General features: G+C 44.4%; 1 long non-coding RNA gene across 1 annotated transcript; it reads right to left on the reverse strand.

Annotated features, from left to right (window-relative positions):
• Positions 1–1167: 1167 nt before the first annotated feature.
• LOC133501161 (uncharacterized) lies at positions 1168–16982 on the reverse strand. The gene is made up of 3 exons (XR_009795117.1): positions 16883–16982; positions 16601–16682; positions 1168–1648 (listed from the first exon to the last, which is right to left on the reverse strand). It is a non-coding gene; the product is annotated as an uncharacterized LOC133501161 (long non-coding RNA).
• Positions 16983–19228: the final 2246 nt, after the last annotated feature.

Here is a 19228-nt window from a genome sequence, read left to right on the forward strand (position 1 = left end):
TCTTCTCCTCCTCCTCCTCCTTTCTTTTTCTACTTCTTTTTCTTCTCCATCTTTTTCTTCTCCTCCTCCTCCTTTTTTTTCTTCTCCTTTCCTTCTTCTTCCTTTTCTTCTCCTCCTCCTCCTCCTCCTCCTTCTTTTTTTTTTCTCCTCCCCCTCCTCCTCCTTCTTCTCCTCCTCCTCCTCCTCCTCCTCCTCCTCCTTCTTCTTCTTCTTCTACATGACTCACTCTTCTTTTTTCCCAGAAATTGCAATTCTTATTTCTTTATAATTATTTTATTATTTATCATTAATTATGTTTTGATTTCAGTGTTAAAATTCATCTTAAAGCTCCACCATAATATAATTCAATTATCCATCCATTCATCCGTTTTCTGAGCTGCTTATCCTCACAAGGGAGTGCCGGAGCCTATCCCAGCGTTTATCGGGGAGGAGGTGGGGTCCACCTCGAACTGGTCGCCAGCCAATCGCAGGGCACACGGAGACTGACAAACGTCGCACTCGCAAACGCACCTTGGGGCAATTTAGAGTCTCATGCTTTTGGGATGGGGGAGGAAACCGGAGTGCCCACCCGGAGAAAAGCCACACAGGCACGGGGGAGAACATGCAAACTTCACACAGGCGGGTCCGGTATTCAACCCGGGTCCTCAGAACTGTGAGGGCCAACACAGTTGCGCCAACGTGCTCCCACAATTCAATTAGTTCCACTGAATTAAATTCTTCTCGGCCAAAATTGCAAACATTATTTCCATTTTATTCTCCGAATGTAACATTCATTCGCTTGCAATAAAACTGAAACTGGAAGACCGGGCTTAATTTCATTTTAAAACTACACTAATATTTATTACGTTCCTCCTCTCATTGCATTTGTGACAATGGATATAATTAAAACCAAATCAATTTCAAAGAGATTTTTTAAAAGCAATTGCAGCTATAAGACCCATAATAATAATAATAATCAATTAGTCAAATATGTTTTAATTAAATACATATTATTGCTGAAAATAAACAATTTAAAGAGTTCATTCCCTAACACAGCATAATTTCAGAATGTCTAAAAATATTACATTTGAATAACACTACGACTGTTTCCTGAAAAATTTGGATCGTGATTCTGATTCTGATTGAAATATTGTACATTCCATATTTGCTGTCTAAACAGAAGTGTGCGTGAATCCATAACGATAACTCCTCTCTCTCTCTCTGTCTTCAGAGTGCAGGTATGACGGGTCCACAGAAAAGCTTTCCCATACATATTTTTATGACCTGTCCTCATAAACCGCTCATTGTGGGGAGTTTTAGCCGTAATCTAGGTACCCAGGTTTTATTTATGGGTATGAATAATTAACTGTCTATTAGAATATCCCTCACTCACGCCTTGATGGAGGTACACATTAATATTTCAATATATTAGTGAGACCTGGCCTTACAAGTATTCTGTCTATATCATTTAAAGTCCTTTTTTTTTTCGAGTCAGGTCAGCCTCATGTCTCTTTAAAAGATGCATTTGAATGACCGAGAACATTCGTGAAATATGGCTTTACGTGACATCCGCTTCATTTCCACGCCGGACTTTCATCGGATGCGATTTTCTGACCCGGGTTTTGCCGGCCGCCGGAGTTGCATCCGAAACGGGCCCACTTCGCGCGCTCTGGAATGAAAAATTGTCACTTCAAATTTGGCTGTTTAAAATTTTTTTCAAGGCTCGTCAGTGTAATTCTCTGAATTTGTTTAGGCTGTTCACATGCATGGAAAGAATCACGATATAAAATACATTTTTGTCTTCTACGAAATCAGTTGTGTCGAATTCAGTATTTATTGGGCAGTTCATGAATTTCCAATCAAAAACCCGTGTTAATAACCTCTGGCACGTGCGCGCATAGACCCCAAGTGGTGCTCATACATCAGATCTTCTCCCTGGGATAAAACTTGCTGGCTTACTCCAGCCTTTTCTTTTTTTTCCCTTCAATGATCAAGATTTACAAAAAAAAAAAAAAAGATTCACATTTCCATCAATTCGACCCAAAGTGTTTTTATATTGGAGTGGGGTTTGTTTGAGTTATTTGTACAGATCCTCCCACCTTCATTTATGTGCAGTAAATCAGAAGCTTTTTAAATGTTGGAAGGTGCTCGCTGACCGATATTTAACACGAGATTCAATGTGATTGCTTACTTTTGAACACAGCCCGAATCCTGATTTATAAGTGGGTGTGAACACTTTTGCAAGAATGTAATCTCAGTATTTTTTTTGTCCCCCATCCATCCAACCGTTTTCTTTTGCTGGTTATCCTCACGAGGGTCGCGAAGAGTGCTGAAGCCTATCCCAGCTGTCAATGGGCAGGAGGCGGGGTCCACCCTGAACTGGTCGCCAGCCAATCGCAGGGCACGCGGAGACTGACAAACGTCGCACTCGCAAACGCACCTAGGGGCAATTTAGAGTGTCCAATGAATGTCGAGTGTTTTTGGGATGTGGCAGGAAACTGGAGAAAACCCACGCAGGCACGGGGAAAACATGCAAACTCCACACAAGCGGGGCCGGGATTTGAACCCCAGCTTCCAGAACTCTGATGCCAACGCTCTCACCAATTGGGCCACCGTTCCACCCTCTCTCTATTTATAATCACTCTTACAGTTGAATTTATGTTTTTAATGATTTATCTTGGGCGGCACGGTGGATTCAGCTGGTAAAGCGTGGGCCTCACAGTTCTGAGGACCCGGGTTCGATCCCGGCCCCTCCTGTGTGGAGTTTGCATGTTCTCCCCGTGCCTGCGTGGATTTTCTCTGGGCATTCCAGTTTCCTCCCACGTCCCAAAAACACGCGACATTCATTGGACACTCTAAAATTGCCCCTAAGTGTGATTGTGAGGGGGTGCTGTTTGTCTCCATGTGCCCTGGGATTGGCTGGCGACCAGTCCAGGGTGTGCCCCGCCTCCTGCCCGTTGACAGCTGGGATCGGCTCCGGCGCTCCCCGTGACCCTCGTGAGGATAAGCGGCAAAAGAAAAATGGATGGATGACTTATCTTGGTCTCGTTTTCGCATGTCCCCCCCCCCCAAAAAAAAGGCATTTATTTGTTGTCACCTCATTTTTCTCAATACTTGTATTATTTTTCGTGTTTTTGTATTGACAGAATTCACACGTGGCTGGCTGCGCACTAGCAACTTTTTGTACCTCTCGCGCTAAACTAGTCAAGCGAGTCAAGTAGCAAGTGAAGCAATTCACGCAAGTTTCTTCTTCTCGTCTCCAAGCAACACGGACGTAATGCAGACTTTTGATTTGACAAGTGGAAAATGTATCAAATGTAAGAATATTGTTGCAAAGCAATGTTTTCCCCTCTGGTTAATCAGCAGCAGCAGGAGGAGGACGACGACGAAGTATTCACCTGTCAAAAAGAGACAGTATACAATAATATATCAAGACACGAGTACTTCATTATATATGAATTTTATATTATCCCGTATGTCAGCGTTGTTTTGATGCGTCTATTTAGAAAGTGCATAATTAGTAGTTGCGGTCCGATCGCAAGTCTTGATGCTCGTGTTGAATCTGCAAGATCGCGTTCTTGTTGTGTTGCGTGTGAGAGACGACAGCCGCCGTCACCCGGCAGACTCGAGAGCAGTTCAAGACGGTCGAGACGCGAGAAACAATCCCGGTATTTTATTTCCCTCTAATGGGCTCGACTTTGTTGTCGGCCTCCTTCCTTTTCGCTTTCTTTGACTTTCGCTTTTCCTTCCACGCTCATTTCCTCACCCTGGACAGATTAAAAAAATATATAATTCTGCCATCCGTAATAATTTTGCTAAAACAAGCAGACAGGCATAACGTGCATTTATTTGCGATCTTGATGTGTGTGTCCATGCTTTATGCGCGTGCCGTGCATCATTTCCGTTTTCATCCTTTGGTGGCTTCTTTTCCCACCTGGAAAACCTATCAAAGTCCCCCCACCCCATTAAAAAAAAAAGCCTTTTGCGGCACATTATTAGCCCCCGTTACAAGGGCAATCTACCCGGGCTCCAACTAAAAGGCTGGCGGAAAAGACGGCAGGAGGGTTGTGTGCATCGGAGTTGGGGGGGTGGGGGGGGGGGCTCCTGTCAGCTCAGCGAACGGTCGCTGTCCCGGAGTGCTTGTAGCCTCAGCAGGTGAGCTGACCCGCCGAGACCCGTCAACCTGCTACTTCTCCCCTTCTCTCGCTTTCTATCTCAGCAACACACGCCGCGTAGCTGTCCTCAAGGGGGGGGGGGGGGGGGGGAAGAAAAAGAAGAAAAAAAGAACAATGCGTCGAGATAAATGCTCGAAACCGGCGGTTCTCGACTGGTGGGTCGGGAACGGGTCGTTGAATAACCCCCAAGGGGGTCCAGGACGGGACCAAAGTATGTTTCTATGCTACACATGGCACGGAAAGCATCAGTTTGGCAGCTACTAATGCAGTACTTACTGAATTTTATTCTTTAGTATTTGTTGTGTTATTCATGCAAATAGGGATTGTAATTATGACTTTGCTATTGTGTTGGTGCAGATTTATTCAACACCATGCCACACAGCAGATTTACACAGAAGTTCGGTATTTCCAGTGAAATATTCAATGTGCATCCCAGGACAGACAAAAACAGAACAGAACAGAACAGAACAGAGCAGAGCAGAACAGAACAGAATAGAACAGAACAGAACAGAACAGAACAGAAACAAGAACAGAACTAACCCGGAACAAAAAGAAAAAAACAAAACAAACAAAAAAACAAAAACAAAAACAAGAACAGAACAGAACAGAACAGAACAGAACAGAAACAAGAACAGAACTAACCCGGAACAAAAAGAAAAAAACAAAACAAACAAAAAAACAAAAACAAAAACAAGAACAGAACAGAACAGAACAGAACAGAACAAAAACAAGAACAGAACAAAAAGAAAAACAGAGAAAAAACAAAACAAAAACAAGAACAGAACAAAAACAAAAACAAAAAACAGAACAAAAACAAGAACAGAACAAAAAGAAAAACAAAAAACAACAACAACAACAAAAACAAGAACACGATCAAGAACAGAAAAGAACAAAAAGAAAAACAAAAAAACAAAAACTGAAACAAAAACAAAAACAAACACAAGAACAGAACAGAATAGAACAGAACAGAACAGAACAGAACAAAAAGAAAAACAGAAAAAAACAAACAAAAACAAGAACAGAACAAAAAGAACAAAAAAAAACAAATAACAAAAAAAAAACAAAAACAAGAACAAGAACAGAACAGAACAAAAAGAAAAACAATTAAAAACAAAAACAAAAAAAAACCAGAACAAAACAAAACATTAATTTGACAGTTAAGGCTTTGGATAAGGGACTTTCCCTAAAAGAAGCGATCAGAAGATTTGTGTCCGTATTTTGTGCATTCGTGAAAACTAATTGTGCTAAATTTTTATTTTCATGCAGATCCTAGAGATGCTCTATAAGGATTTTGAACATTCTGTTTTGTTAAAAAAAAAAAAAAAAAAAAAAAAGATATGCATGAGTTTCCCAAGGCTATTTTTGAGCAACTCGTGTTCTTCACGTCTGTAAAAGTGTGTTACAACTCGGCGGCTAAAAGGAAAATGCGGGTCGTGGCGTGACAACATTTGAGAAGCTCCGCTTTAAAATTTCCACAATGTCACTTGGGGTCCACTTGCTGGAGTTACTGTCAAGTTAAGTCACGATAATGCACTGGAACAGGAACAGCTCTTCAGACCACTCCGATTTTTAAAAATGTAATTGTAGTAGCTAAATAAGCACATAAATGATTTCACGTATCAATAAGGTGGTATATGTCACAATAATCTGATTGTTGCCACTGCTCTGGGCAGTGACACCTGTCACCGCTCACAGCTGTTTCTCATTGGGACTGTAATTAGACGGGCATTTAAGCTAGAGTTTTTGTCACTGGCATTTGCCAGTTCGTTGCCCTGAGTTAGAGAGTTGCATTCACTGATAGTAGGAATAGTAGGAATCTCCACCACTGAGAATAGTGTACCATCGAGCTACCCTCGTCACAGTGTTTCTGTGCCATCACAGTTTAGTCCCGTCTTAGTTTATGTTTCATAGTCATAGTCAAGTCCCGGTTCATGCTTCCTAGTTTGGCTCCTCGTCATCAGACCTCGCTTCACATTTTTGGATCCTGCCTTTGCTTAGCGTTTTGTGCCTCTGCCTTCTCGGACTGCTTGCACCGGGTCTGAAATAAAACCCACTGGACATTATGCCTTTGTCTCGGAGTCCTGCATTTGGGTCCTCCCCCGTTATCGGTATAACTCGTGACACGCATCAATCCAAACGGAGGATTGCCTGTCTGAACCACAACTGTCATTTCCCCTTTTTCCTTCGCTCGCAAAGTTTTATTAGGACACCCTTTGCTGTCCCCCCCCCCCGATCAAAAGGCGATTTGGAGGGAATGGGAGCGAGAACAAGATATGATGGGGGTGGGCTGAGCGGAGTCAGCCAAGGAGGCGGGGGTGGCGGGGGGGGGGGGTGAGAGATGGATGTAAATGCAGAATAATGTTCCCGCAGTGAATTTGCATGGTCAAATGTCAAAAAAATGAAGCTTTCCCCTGAGCCTTGTCAGGGGGAAAAAACATAAGTGGTGCGCTCCGGCGGTGGGCATGCCATTAGCGGTTAGTTCTGCCTGTCATCAGTCACTGAAGAGAAGAAATTGCTGTCATTATCTCCAAAAAAATGGACTGGGAATGATGGATACACCCCCCCCCACCCCCTCCTCTCAAACAGACGTGTGTGTGTGTGTGTGTGTATGTGGTGCACATCGAGTACGCACATAGAATAAGCAAAAAAAGTGCCATTGTCAGCCGGAGGATACGTTATTTCTTATGGTTTCCTATTGACGGAAGATTTTTTCCCCCCGCGTCTGCAGGCTATTTGGCGAAGCTCATTCTAATTGACTTTCTGGAAGAAAACAAATGAAGAAAATTAACAACAACAACAAAAAAAGCTTACACGGACACCGCCAGATTGAGGACTTGCAACAATTGAAACAATGGCGTGCGCTACGTGACGAATCACAGGGGAAAGATGAGTTGATACATTTCTTCCGATATGCGTAAACACTTCATCGCTCCGGAGGTAGGAAGAGCCAGCAAACGATGATAAAATGTGCTCACAGGCCACAAGATCTGCAGTCGCGAGGACAATTAGCGTTTACGTTCCGAGGTTTCGATAACCACACGTTGTTTTCTGAAGATTAAAAAACAAACCAAAAAAAAAAAAAAAAAGACATTGCAGGACAAAATGCACCATTTTCTTAAAAGTATCTCTAAGTATTTCATATTCTGGGGTACGGAAATGTCAGCATTTGCATCTATTTATAATCACTGACGTTCCTTTATTGATAAACAAATACAAGAAAACGTTTTATTCAGGCACTTGAATGTGTCATCTCAACGATCGCTTCCCGTCGCTGAAGAACGCGATTTCGACTCGTCAACAGTAGAGGACGGGACGGCTCGCTTTAAAGACCGAATACGAGGCGGAGGAGTCCATGAATTTTAAGACCGCCGGGCACATTCGGAGAATCCTGCCACCAGACAATGAGCGAGGAGAGCAGCCCGGCGAGGGATCAGAATGGCAGCTAATGTCATGAATAATATCTCAAGTGTAAATCCGGCCAATTGAACCCGGGGCTGCCTTCTCCCTCGAGCTCGACTAAATGAGTTTCCGCGGGAATGCGGATGAAAGGAGCGCAGACGTCGAGGTCAGCCGCATCGCGGAGCCGCTGCCGGTATGAAATGGAGTCCTCGGGGTCTGGTTTGGAAAGATTTGCACTTGTGCTAAGCCACATCAGATGTGCGTGGAGGGTCTAACAACCTTGGACTCGAGCATCAAGGTACCCCGTGTAGGTCTGTTGTTGAGCTGTGTAAGCACCGAGGGCAAAATGTGGCCCAGGAGAGCTGAGGCCATTGCGTACAATTCAGAACCGATGCCGCGTATCTTGTGTGATCAGTAACGCCGCTTGCGAGTTACAAAAGCATACAGAAGATTATTATTTTGCAATTCACCACATGTATGCTCTCTCAACAAATAAGAAACTGACCGCACACATGAGCAAATGTGAATACATAACAAAAGATGTTGATTGCAAAATGTGCACAGCGTGTGCAAAAGCACCATACAATACCATGTTGACCTAAAAATTTAGACCATAACTCACCCTATGACAACTCAGATAAATGAATGCTCAATAAAAAAAAAAAAAAAAGTTCCAACATTAAATACAGTTATATTAAAATTCAATCAAAAAGTGTTACTTTATGTCTTCAAAGGTGTAATTATTAGTTTGACCATTCCAACATCCCAAACCAACTGATTGTACCAAAAATAGCACTTTTTGTAAAACCGTTTTGCGCGAGACTTTGACAAATGTCACATGACTACAGAGGACCAATCACAAGCGTCAGCTTTAGAAGGAGGAAGTGATTGTCGTCGAGACAAATTTTCAAGTGTGACGACAAGTGGGGCTTGACCTCACAGGTCTGAGGACCCGGGTTCAATCCCGGAACGGCCTGTGTGGAGTTTGCAAGTTCTCCCCGTGCCTGCGTGGGTTTTCTCCGGGCACTCCGGTTTCCTACCGCATCCCAAAAACATGCAACATTAATTGGACACTCGAAACTGCTCCAAGGTTTAATTGTGAGTGCGACTGTTGTCTGTCTCTATGTGCCCTGCGATTGGCTGGCGACCAGTTCAGGGTATACCCCGCCTCCTGCCCGATGACAGCAGGGATAGGCTCCAGCACTCCCCCGCGATCCCTCGTGAGGATAAGCGGCACAGAAAATGGATGGAGGGGCTACAATTGGAATCATGGAAAATTCCAGAAGCAACTGTAATTTAATGACACATTTTCTCCCAACTGTGGAATGAATTGCAGTTACACACATTTTGTAATTAAACTACGCAATTGCTCCCAACACTGTACATGATTACTCCAAAAAAAAAAAAAAAAAAAGACAAACCTTCAACAAAAAGGAGCTCGCCGATATTTGAAAACACCTACGTGCAATTATTCACGCTCACCTGCCCCGAATACTCGCGACCAACTTCACGGCGACACGTTGAGGACACGGCGGTGCGGCGCGTTAACTCGGCACAGCCGCTGCCGCTTTGTAAATTCTGAAAAGAATCCGGGACATTTCCTGTGGTCGGGCATAAGGATATTCCCCCCCCCCCCGCACCCCCCTCGAATCCCACAGTCGTAATTGTCCACATTTAACTAGTTCCTCGGAGGCTTGGACATCAGTCAATGTAAAATAGTACTTTGCAGATTTCCTCCCTCCCATTAGGGATGAGGAACGAGGCCGAGCTGTCCACCGAGGCCGGCTCATTTATTATAATGACCTGCCAGGCCCAAGCATGAACACGTTAAAGGTATATGAGAGCAGGACCTGACAGGTGCACACAACCTTGTCAGATCGCTGTTGCTCTCGTTAGAACATCGCGTTCCTCCCCTCTGAAATGACCGACAGGCTGATTGCTTGTCACGTTGTGTCTCCCGAGGTGTCAAATTGCCAATAACGCAAATATGGCGACACAAATGTCATGCAAAATGCGTTTCTGCTTGCTTCTTTTTCCTGTTCGGGTTCGCGCTTTAGTACTCGCTGTCGAGCCCAAGAAGTGATGGTCCACCGTGTAATTTGAATTGTTTGATGACACCAGCATTAAATTTGGTGCAGTTATGTAAATTTCTCACATCCGTCTATTTTCCACCATTTCCGTTTTCCCAAGTGTGAGTCTGACGTGACGTGGCCGGCGTGCGGAAAAGGGGCTTCGTGCTGGCGTGGCCACGTCCGAGCGCCCCGTTGTCACGCTGTGGAAAAGCCCCAGAAACCGGGTTGTGTTGTGTTATTTTTGCAGCTAAAATGTGTTTTTTTTTAAGGCATCAACCGGCCCGTGGGGAATTGGGGGCAACGCAGAGCAACAGGAAAGGCGAATGTTTCACAATTTGCACAAACATGAACTAAAAGTTACAATGTACAATATTTTTACGCGAATCAAATGTAACCATAAACATATCACTCCAAACTATAACGTTCTTTGATTGCGGGTGAATTGTTTCGCATCACTCATCAGGAAACATTATATTGGCATATGAAATGACAGTATAGATTCTGTCTTGAATTTGTCAGTCACCCGTACTTTTAATTTGCTGGCATTATGATTTTGATTCCCTATAAATGTACTGTACATTTGTCAGTATGTCCAACAACAGTATTCCGTATTGTTTAAAATGAAACAACATAAAAAATTCAAGGCAATGACACCATATTTCATGTCACTGTCCATAAATGAGCGATATTGCTCCCATTTAATAACGCTGTTGTAAGCAGTTGTACGGATGCCATGGAGGTACATTTTCACAGAAATTGCAGCAAAGTCTTCTGTTGTCCTTTTTGGCATCCATCCATCCATCCATTTTCCAGTACTTTTCCTTTCCAGGGTCATAGGTCAACCAGATTCTGGACGTTAAGGTGCTCCGGACGACCCCGCGGTCCAATCACGCAAACGTTGCTCTTCCACGTCTGCATAATGTGCCTCTGCCTTTACAGTCTCCATTAATCTCAAGATACTCTTATCACTTTTAGCCATGTAAAACATCCTCCCATATACGAGAAGGCTTTGATGTTATTTATGACTTTTTTTTTTTTTGCTCCTTGAACTAACACCCGCACCGGACTCGGTAATCCTCTGCCAGACGCAGAGAGAGCAATATCTATTTTCATCTGCCGCCGATAGGATCTCTTTAGGATTTAAAGAGGGACCTCGGCACGCTGTGCCCAACAGCTCAGCTGTGATCTCGGGCTTTGGGGAGTTCCCATTATGCGTTAGCATCCCTGAGATCGAAGAAACCCGGTCCTGGCTAGTGGATTTTTAATCCTCCTATGGCCTGTGTTGGGAGATGGAGTTATTTAGGGCTCTTTGATTAGCCTTCCAGCTGCACGTTGATTAGGAGAACTTTGGAAAGATCCTGCCGCTTGGCGGCACCGAAGAGTAGCAAGAATCCGTGCGGGCATGGAAAAATCTGCAGATTGTCTGAATTTAAATAATAAAAATACATAACATTGCTGAGAGGAAAAAATAACTGTCCAGTGTCAAGTCTGTTTCTCACCGGTTCAACTCATCAACTGGAGATAAACTGAGACTGTCCTGTCAGTGGTACTTGCAGGGTCGTCCCACTCTAATCTCGGGTTCTCCTTTGGATCCAAAACAACGCTTGAGGTGTATTTTGACAACATCGACAGCCAAATGATGAAAGTCTCGCGCTTGCTGTTTGAGATCGACACAAAGAATTGCGCGTTTACCGCAGATAATACCCACGCCATCACAATTCATGGCAGTGTGCGTGAAGAGATTGCGGTCATCTTGCCGTCATGGATGCGGACCTCGCAAAACGAGACCGACTCATCAGCAACAAACAACAAATATACTGGACAGAGGTGAGAATTGGCAGTTTAGAGTAATAATGGGAGAACTTGCATTGCTATTCAAATGAAATGTTGGGGGGAAAAAAAAGGGGCTGCATCCATTGGAAAACACAACTTTGAGGCTGAAAAGGCCTATGAATTAAAATCTGCATTAGTACAATTCCTAGTGCAGATACCTGCAGTGGTTGATCCCTTTGGGAAAGTCTTTTCCATTTTTTCCTCATCTTATTTATACTTCTAGGCCACCAGCACGGCGCGGTGAGGCCGAGCAGACCTCGGTGTGGCCCGGCTCAGCTTCGATTCCGGGGCTAAGTATATTTCTGCCCTGATAACTAAGGTGTTGACACTTTGCCCTCAGGGATGCGTTTCTTTTCCCTTGACTCAGTTTGACTCACCGATAAAAGATTATCGCCGTGGCATTTTGTGGCCCAGCTGCCACCCTCGTTTGTTACCTGTTCACTACTCTGCTGAAGTTTAGCCTGTATGAAATATCCGGGGTAACACATACTTTACTGATTTTATTCTATACTGATTATTGCCTTCTTTATCAAAGGGGCAGCACTTGGAAATTCCTTTTTTTTTTTTTTTTTAATAAAGAAGCACAAACACAGATTGGAGAAATTTTGTCTCAGTGGATTTGTGTGAGGGAGTCACACAGCAACTTCTCACCATTTTTAAATTCATCCATCCAGCCGTCCATACATTTTCTTTTCCGCTTATCCTCATGAGGATTGGGGGGAGTGCTGGAACCAATCCCAGCTGTCAATTGGTTAGGAGGCGAGGTAGACCCTGAACTGGTCGCCAGCCAATCGCAGGGCACATCGAGACAAACAGCCGCACTCACAATCACACCTAGGGGGGCAATTTAAAGCGTCCAATTAATTCTGCATGTTTTTGGGATGTGGGAGGAAACTGGAGTGCCGAGAGGAAACCCACGCAGCCACGGGGAGAACATGCAAACTCCGCTCGGGCGGGGCCGGGATTGAACCCGGGTCCTCAGAACTGTGAGGCCAACACTTTACCAGCTGATCCAACGTGCCGCCTCTTTAAATTCAGTGGACAAAAATAAGAAATGGACAGAAATGCACACAGAGGAAACAACCAGACGGAGAAAGTCCAAGTCGAGTGAAAGAAATGTTGGAATACGTCCAAACAAACAAATTGCACAAGTCCGTGTAATGGTTTTAAACTCTGCATACTGTACTGGAGATACATTGAGAGACCATAGACAAGCCCTTCAAAATGGCTGCGCCCACTTGTGCCTGCTCGCTCGTGTGCCCTCTTCACCACAAACGGAACACATTGACTCTGGATTTACATGAGCACCGAACACGGTTTACAGAAGCTTATTTCCGATTCTCCAAACCTCAACTCCAACTTACCGTAAATTCGCCGCTAGCTTGGCAAACTGTACTGCAATGTCGTTTTCCCGATGGCTCGAGTGGACAGACGCTCACCTGTGCTCGGAGATGCCGAACATTTGTTGGCCTGTGCAACCGCCCGAGCGCATTGACTCGACTATGTCTCAGCGTTTTGTAACCTTTGATTCGCTTCCTCTCCGGAGTTTGTCGTCTATATTTTGCACAAGTTCCTCAGTGAAGGGTGAACAGCATGTTTGTACATCAGTAAAGTTTGTCTGAAATGAGAAACACGTCAGAGCCAATTAAAAGGCTGCGCTGGTGTCGCCCGACTCAAAGTGACAGAATCCGGACTGGGTAAACAAAAATAAGAGCATCCAAACATCCCAAAGTAGCTCAGGCGTAATGTGCTCTATTTTTTTTATTTTATTTATTTATTTTTTTTTTTGAAGCGCTCACAGTTTGTGTCTTCTCGCTCCTGTACTACTTTGATATATGTGGTTAAGTCTCTGGAGCGCTGATGAGCCTTTGATACTAGGAGGGCACAAAATAATATCTTTGCTTTGAAAAACAATTTCGGGGAGACGGGATCGGTATAAACAGGCCTTTTATGTGCGCCGAGGGCAGATGTGAATCTGACGGGGAACTTTCCACGGGCTTCTTTAAATGGCAATGCAAAATTGATGAGTGGAGGGGCTCAGGCACTTGTCGCGTGGATGGAGATGTGACTGCATAAGGACATCAATGCCTTACACGCACACACACACGTTGCAGATGTATGCAAATATGCGCGGCACAAAAAAAAAAAAAAAAAAAATCGTACACAGACACCCATATGTGCATGCATAAGTACACGCCTGCACACAAGCGCAAGCACGAACGCACACGCCCTTTATTACGCCCCCCCCCCCCCCACCCAGTTGGAGCTGAAGGCTCAATCGAGATCTGAGCGAAGATGGTCTTCTGCTTCCTTTCTCCCTCCACTCCATCCCTCCATCCGTCCTTCAACAAGAGCGCGCTATCCCGGCTATCTGTTATCAGCAGACTGCGCCGCTCGCCACCTTGTCCCCCACCCCACCCCCGGCCCACCACCACCTCGTCCAATCTTGACGGCTATTGGGGGAATGTAAGAGAGGAATTTCCCGATAAAGCTGTCTAATGAACATACAACAAGTTTAGTAAGTTAAGCATCGAAACATCGAAGGCTGTTTGAACTTTGACTCCCCCTGCATTAGCGCAGAGTCCTTATCGGGCCACTCGAGCGGAGAGATTAGCCACTTCCTAATGAAGTGGTGAAATCGTAAAGGTCTTACTCCAAGGCAGAGTGGATTGCTTCCAACATTTTTCACTCCGTTATCTCCCGTAGCCAGATTGCCGTTGCTCTTCTTGGGGGGAAAAAAAGGTGAGGGTCCTGCCTTCTCCTCTCTCCTCTTAGATTTCCAGTCACAGACGCGCAAATATGACATCGGATCCTGCGCAACGCTTTCAACAAACTAACTCGGACGGATGGACTTGCAATAGGTGAAACCAGGCGTGTTCAAACCACGGTCAGAGCGCCATATGTGGTCCCCCACCCGGTTGTCTTGGCGGCCCGTGGCATTTACTCAAAAATACATTTTACATCATTTTTTTTTTTTTTTAAGTGCGGGGAGTTGCAACACTCATATCCTCATCTCAACAAGTATAGCTACAACTAAAACATTGCTTTATGATCAAGCCTTTCAATTGGCTCAACTCAACCATCTGGATTATTATGACCTGGATGACCGAGAACCGACGTAGACTTCAAGAAAAAGATCCGATTTAGCACAGTACATTTGTAGTTTAAAAAAAAACAAAACACTCTTATGCTGTGCTCACGATATGCAAAATGCAAACAAACTATTCTCTTCATTAAGATGAATAAAAATAAATAAGTAGAAATTGTTGACTATATTCTTTTCTCCTTGTCAAGGTCAAATAAAAGAGCCTGAAAAAAAATCATCTTACCACAAAGTGTTTTAGTTCTGAATAATCAACGTCAATAAAATGTTGATGCGAATCAATTCACCTTCACCAACAGAAAGCTGTGAATACATATATATATATAAAAATATAAAATTGCATAGTTTTATCGTGTTTAATAAATTAGGAATTTCAAAGTACCGTTTACCTCCTTCGATTTTTCTGTACGTGGAAAAAAAGTTTGGTCACCTCCGGAGGAAACTGCCAGCGGAAAGTAATTTCTTGCTTTTTGACTTGTCTTTTTTTGTCGCTAACAGCAGGGACGCTTCCTCTCCTGTAAATGATCCCTCGTGCTTTCGCCAATCTGAAGACGACTTCTAAACCCGTCCACGTGTCCTCTTGCGCGCCCGACGATCGAGGTCAGACACGCTGCATATTCAAAACGACCACCAAGACCTTATCACTTATTCCCTTGTTCTTTCTGCGGCCCGTATCGATACATTAAGACGTTTTCATCACACAGACGGAGGCAGCGGCGATTATGCGAGTCGGCACATTACGGGAGCGATGATCTGTCTGCATAATGAATGTGTTTTTGTTTCATGGCCATCAGGGTTCCCGCTGCTTACATCGGTCCCATTGTTGATGGACATGAAGGTGCCGCGATGATATCCTTGACTGATCTGCTTGCCTCATTAACATTGGCATAATTTTGCCCTCAATGGGCAGCTTCAGTTTCGTGCATTTGAATGCTGATTTAATGCAGCAACGTTTCGGGACAGTTTGTTGTTTATGACGACGTAAACAGCGCTACCATACATCTTGTTTCAATCCTGAGGACCTTTTGTTCTTCTTCTTTTTCTTCACACTAAAAAAAAAAATCAAAAAAAACAACAACAACCCAGAAATTTCTTTTCTGGGTCCGGAAAAAAAAAAATGATGAAGCAAGCATGTAGCGCCGAAAACCTTTTTAATGTACCATCCTACCTACTCATCCTTTTTAGTATAATGCGGATTGCGGCCGATGCATTATTCACAGGTTGAGAGCCGGAAATTCCAGTTTCCAGCTAAAATGGAGCTTTTCAAACAGACGGGAGAGCGAGACGTACAAGAAGTGTTGTCAGTTTCGGCCAGTGTACAACATGCATCTCAATCCCTGTAATAGCACTCCTTATGCTGACACATGTTAATAATTGATTGTTAAGTGATAAGTCTCACTCAAGCATGAGGAAAAAGCCCGAGCCCGGAAATAAATCACAGAGTAATTCATAAGGCCGTGTTAGATCGGTGTGGTCGTCTCTCAGCCCTCTGCATTATTCATCCTACAGCCTGATATTCTCAAATCTTTGCGTCGTTTTTGATTGTGATTTTCTCTTTTTCCTTTTTTTAGGTTTCCCGTGTCACGCCATTTCAAAATGGAAAATTCCCAAAGACGTGCTACCTCTCACTGGTTGTTACACTCGGGACGTTAGCGTTGGTCGATTTGTATCCGACATCAGGAGGGGAACGCGGATATTTTTGATGAATTTATTTTGTTTTTCCCGAGCGACGATTGGGTGCGGAAGCTCCCCAAGAAATCCCCATTTGGCTTAAAATACGATGACTGTGGAAGAGGAAAACAGGATTTCTCTCTGGAGATGTGAACAGATAGCCCTACAGGAGGCTCCCATAAGGCAGAAACTGAAGACCCTTAAGTGTTTCATATGAATTCAATACGCCGGTTAAAAATACCAGAGGGAATATCACATTCCTATCTCTGTCGCTCGCCTCACTTAATAGCGAGACGGTTGGTTGGGAGAGTGGAAAGGAGAGGAGAGGAGAGGAGAGGAGGAGCATGAGGATGAGGAAAGAAAGGCACCTCGTTTGGACTTGGCCGAGGGGGGTTGACGCTTCGTTCCCGACGGAGGAGTCGGCGATTCCTTTTGACGGGGGCTCTCCGCCTAACGAAAGCAAACGCAATTCAATTAGCACCGCTTTCAGTCAGCGACTCGCGTGACACGTTCACAGCAGTTTGTGCACCACGCGCGTCGGAACAATTTCATATTGCGTTACTGGGGCGGCTACTTGAAAAGATGACCAGAGTAATCAGGAGTAATACGCTATTCATTTTCACCAGGAGGAGAATAAAATAGTATCAAACCTGTGAAAACTGAAAGCTGATTGTTCCTCCTCGATACAACGCAGTAATCGAACCTGCAGGCCTTTGCTAGTACACTCTCCGGTGGCCTCCTCAAATTAATCCCTCCACAAAATCAATAATAAATCGTCATCAACATCATCATCATCATCATCATCATGTTATAACATACTTGCGTGAGATAAAGGAGATAAAGCCTTGAGGAATAAAGCTGATACTCAAATATGATTGGCTTTAAAAACTAGCAAGATGGTATGCATCGCTTATGTTGATGCTATGGCAACACGGCGACACTTTTTCTAAGCCTTTCCACAATCGTCACGGTCTGCTTTTGTTCCACATTTTCATGTTCCACGTTCTCCACTCATTCAGTTGATTGTGCCCACCTTCGACCTCGTGTCGACCAATCGGCTCCCCCGCAGCCGCTGGTTTGTCTTGTCCGGGTATTTCTTGGGTATTCGGATCGCCAATGTCGTCACGAAGCAGTCAGTTGCGTTTGGTTTCCTGTTTTAAGGTTAGTCGAGGTTGTCTTTGTTACTTTGGTTTTCCTGTTGTGGAACTTTGTTCAGTTGTGCCTTTTCGGAGATGAAATATGATGTTTGGTGAGAGTGCACGACTCCCGGCTCCCCGGCTTTCCTCGCCCTTGTCGAGAAAGTTCAGAGGAATCGAAGCCTTTGTTATTGTCACTTCCTTAATTACCCATTTGGGAAAGTATTCCCGTCCATCCCGCTGGCATTTTTATTTATTTGGCGGACGCGCGAGTGCTTTATGTCTGCATTTTATCATGTATCTGCTCCCTCTATGGCAATTACACACAAAAGGGGAATGTAATTGCTCTGCATGCTTTGCATCCTCATTTTTGCTTAATCAATGATATTAGGCATCATCCCAAATCCTCCCATTGTGACTGTTATCAGCAAGCGGATCCTGACGTGGAGGCGAAAACCAGCATTCCTCGTCTCTTCTTCCACAATCTCATCGCCCAGACAAAAGATGCTCTGCTTTGCGCCTTTCCTGCGCGCGCTTCCATCTTTTTCCCCCTCTCCTCAGCTGCTTTTGGCTGCTCTCCAGTCTCACTTAAGCCCATTAGCTCTATTACTGAAATTATTTTCCTCCGCGGCTATGTCTTTGTGCACTGGGAGTGAATTTCACAGTTATCAGAAGCTGTGGAGAATAAGTGGGGGGGGATTACTGTGAGTCACTCCAGTGTGCGTGCGTGCGCGCGCGCGCGCCTGTACGCGAGGCTGTGCGCGTGGGAGAGTTTTGTGTGTGCATCTTGCTCCTCGGCTGCTCACGGTGGCTCTTTAATTAATGTTTCTATATCCTGGAGGACCTACGCAGGAAGCTTGGATGAGCTACTTATGCAATGACCCCATTGTGCCGTTTGAGGGCAGTGCAGTCACAGTGTTTTGGAACACGCTGCAGTCCGGCGTTTGCCTTTCTTTGCTTCTAATCACGTTGAAGATCCCGCGGAGGAATTCGCTTGCGTGAGTTGGCTTCAGGTGCGTTTTAATACAAATACATTGCACCTTATGTCTGCTTCAAAGAGGGCAGGCCTGATGGCAGCCTTGGAGGTGTGCGAATGAATCATCAATCGGAACATCAAACGATCTTAAACGATGAAAGAAGGAGCAAATGCACACATATAAGCAGCGATTAAAAATGGCAAAGATTTTATCCCACAATTGGAAACAACACTTGGAACGCACTAAACTGAATCTTAAACGTGTACAGGGATGCGGCGTCAGCTGTTCTGTTACTCCGGTGACATTGCATAGGCTTTTGTGTATTTTGGAATAGTTGCAAACCAAACACTCGAGTTTTTTTTTTTTTTTTTTTTTTTTTAAACTTTCTTACATACTTACAAGTTAAGAAATTGTCCCAACCTGCGTTTATTTATTCATCCAACCATCCATTTTGCTGTCAATGGGCGGGAGGCGAGGTACACCCTGAACTGGTCGCCAGCCAATCGCAGGGCACATCGAGACAAACAGCCGCGCTCACAATCACACCTTGGGTCAATTTAGAGTGTCCAATTAATCAATGTGGGAGGAAACCGGCGTGCCCGCAGAAAACCCACGCAGGCACGGGGAAAACGTGCAAACTCCAAAGAGGCGGGTCCGGGATTGAACTCGGGACCTGAGAACTGTGAGCCCGACGCTTTACCAGCTGAGGCACCGTGCCGCCCTGTATTTATTTATCGACTGATTGATTTATCCCAATCGCATCAATCTGGGCTTGCTCTTGCAAGAAACATAAGGATATGTGGCAATAATAAATATAATAAAGAAATGACAAGGTGATTATGAATAGATTTTTTGAAAGAACACGCTCAGAAAACAAAAAGCT

This window comes from Syngnathoides biaculeatus, chromosome 5 (assembly GCF_019802595.1).
Source record: "Syngnathoides biaculeatus isolate LvHL_M chromosome 5, ASM1980259v1, whole genome shotgun sequence".
In the NCBI taxonomy this organism is placed as follows: domain Eukaryota; kingdom Metazoa; phylum Chordata; class Actinopteri; order Syngnathiformes; family Syngnathidae; genus Syngnathoides; species Syngnathoides biaculeatus.